The following is a 3,222-nucleotide window of genomic DNA, read 5'->3' as shown; positions in this document are numbered from 1 at the left end:
GATCCAAGTGGTCAAAGAGGGAGTTAAGAGAATACTTCAAAGGCCTCACGCTTGCTAATATGAAACTAAGGAAGATTTAAAAGTAAGAAAGAGTTATTCTGTATCGACACTAAGAAGAGATGATTGTATCCAAAATGAAAGGTTGATATTGGTTCACTAATCTCTTTTTGTACAAGTCTTCGTTGTTAACTTATTTACAGGTGAAATCTCAACCAATGGGTAAAGTTACAAAACTCTTACATACTTGTTTTGAAAACCTTTGTTGAATTTTGGGTGACCATGGATTTTCTTACTTAGCCGTCGTGCTAACTACACTTCAATGTGTCTTTATTTAATAGATGTTGTCTAGCGTGGGCTCATGTAGCCCGATGAGCTCTGGGAGCTCATCCGAGTTTATGTTCCCAATAATGGAGTACGATGATTACGAACAGTTCCTGTTAGGCGATGACCCCTACGCTCCCAATTACGCTCCTGCTCCTCCCTCTCCGACGTATACTCCTCCTCCAACCTATCCTACTGCACCCTCCTACATTCCTGTTCCTAGTGGACCACCGAGTTTTCTTGATAGAGCCCAAGCTAGGCATGGATTTTACCCCATGGAAGTGTTAGAGGGGAGTAATCCCCTGGAGTTTGTTGTCTTTTATCCCTACCCGTGGGACCCCAGTCTTCCGGAGTTTTGGGACGAGTGGTCCATGGTAGTCGTCCCGTGCCACTTCCTAGATCACCTCACTTGGTTCGCAGGTGAGTGACACTTAGTATGGGGGACGTACGCAGGACCGGTGTACCGTCCTCTAGGGTAGATGACGTGTTTGGGGGAAAGTCTAGAACAACTCTTTTTGTGTGAATATCTTTTGTAGCCACAGTAGTGTTAGTTTGGCTAGTAAGGTTGTAACCGATATGAACTTCTATGTTTTTGGACCGCAGAGGTCAATCCCTGTATATATTCGTAGCTAACCTAGCTACCTTTTGTTCCTTTCTGCTGCAATATATATATATAATTATGTCGGGTAGAAAATGTGTGTATCAGATTCTTTCTTTAGCTTGTGCATCTAGAGCGGACTCTTTCTTGACCTGACAGGGTTTAATCTAGGTGTTGCGGTAACTACTCCGGATGTACGGTATAGCCGGGCCGGGGTGTTACAGCGGCTTATTATCAATCTTATTGGTTTGAGTTAGTTAGCTATAGGCAACCCTGGCTGATTTACTTGTGATCTTTATGGCGATTTTGCTTGTATCTCATTTAGTTTGGTGGAATATGGTGTTAAATTCATTAATATTTGACTTTTAGGGTTTGATGGAATATGGTGTTAAATTCATTAATATTTGATTTTTAGGAATTTTTTAGCAAATATGGCAGAATATGCAATTTGTGACATGTTGAGCGTATCTTTGTCCTATCTCTTTTATGCGGAGTCCAATTGAGGTTATTGAAGTGTTATAAAAAATTGATTGAAGTCTCCTCCCTACACCATTTATGTTGAGAGCTTTCAGAGGTTTAGGATAAATCAAGGCCGAAAAATTGAGAAGAATCAGACGCGCCCCAAAGACACTACCTTGCAACATGTTGAGAGTATTTTTTATCCTATCTCTTTCATATGAAATCAAACTGAGGTGATTCAAGCGTCTATTGGAAAGATAAGACAATACTCTACAATTTTCATGTTCAGAATTTTCAGAGATTCCGGAAAAATTAAAAGAAAAAAGTGGAAAGATTTTGACGTACCCATAGACATGGCTATGCGACATGTTGATAGTATTTCAGTTATATCTTTTTCATATGAAGTCCAATTTAGGGTGTGTTTGGAAACCCGGAAAATGATTTCTGGAAATCATTTTCCGGGTTTCCCATGTTTGGCAACACTTGAAAAACCCAATCAACGGAAAATAATTTCCGTTGACTGGGGAAAATGAGGCCAAAATGGCAGAAAATCATACTATGCCTGGTCACACGCTATGGTTTCCGACGCCGGAAAACAGAGAAAGTTCTCTAGTTTCCGCTGCGGAAACTAGAGCTGTAACCCCTCGTCTATTCCGATAAGTTTAGGGTTCGAAAAATATTTTTTTTTAGGCTATGACATTTATGAGATGATCTCTCGGTACTTCAGAAAGATTTTTATAAGTGAGACTAGTTATTGATAAGCTGCGATCTACGTACCGGTCACGAACCGTAAGAATTTTAGGAGCTGGTATTCGGACCCGATTATCCTAGGAAATGAATTATTAGACACCATACTATTATTCTTGAATTTCCTATTTAATTAAATTAGCCCATAACAGCAAAATTTATTTTCGATCGTACATCGCGAAATTTCGCGGTGTACCGAACCTAGCCCGATTTTGAGTTTCAGTCTGGAGTAAATTTTTGGTTTCAAAAATTATTTGATTTGAATTAGTTTCTACCGAGAATTCATCTGATTTAATCCCTAACTGTCTAGCAAATCTTATCTTTTAAGACTTACCATAGAATTGTGACAAGTGTCACACTATTTCACCATGTGAATAAAAAGGGATTAATTTAATGGGATGATTTGGATAAGTCTTGTAAGGGATTAAGTTGACTAAGTCTCCATTTTTTTCCCATTTCCCCTTGCTATTGCCGAAAAAAAAAAAGAGAGAGAGGGTAGCGGGAATTCTTCATCTTCTTCTTCAAGCTTCAAGACTCCATAGCTAGCAAGTTCTTCATAGATCTCCAAATATTCGGTAAAACTTCAATTTTATTCGGTAAATAGCTTTATTTTCCCTCCTAGAACATGAATCTAAGTTAAGATTTCTTAAAATTATGTGTTATGATGTTGGTGGAATTTTAGGGTTTTAAGGTGAAATTGGGGAAAATCAACTCCAAGAGTCTTCTACGAAATTAGTAACCCGGTTGAGGTAAGGAATTCCTTTAATTGGTTGAGGTTGTTTGAAACTAGATAATTGATAGCTAGGTTATGAATTGTTGTTAACTTGTGAACATGAAAATCTATGTGATGAGAAGATTATGTCTTAGTAGTATAGTAATGATATGATAGGGATACATATGCTAAGAGGAAGGACAATTATGTATTTATGTGTATATATATATATATATATATATATATATATGTGACGTATGTGTATATGTATGTGGGTGTGTGTGTGTCGTGTATATATATATATATAGGTGTGTGTGTGTGCCTATATATATATATATATATATATATATATATATATATATATATATATATATATATATATATA

Source organism: Ipomoea triloba, chromosome 9 (genome assembly GCF_003576645.1).
Source record: "Ipomoea triloba cultivar NCNSP0323 chromosome 9, ASM357664v1".
Lineage (NCBI taxonomy): Eukaryota > Viridiplantae > Streptophyta > Magnoliopsida > Solanales > Convolvulaceae > Ipomoea > Ipomoea triloba.
The sequence above is the reverse complement of the archived record's forward strand: the minus strand, read 5'-3'. Positions refer to the sequence as shown.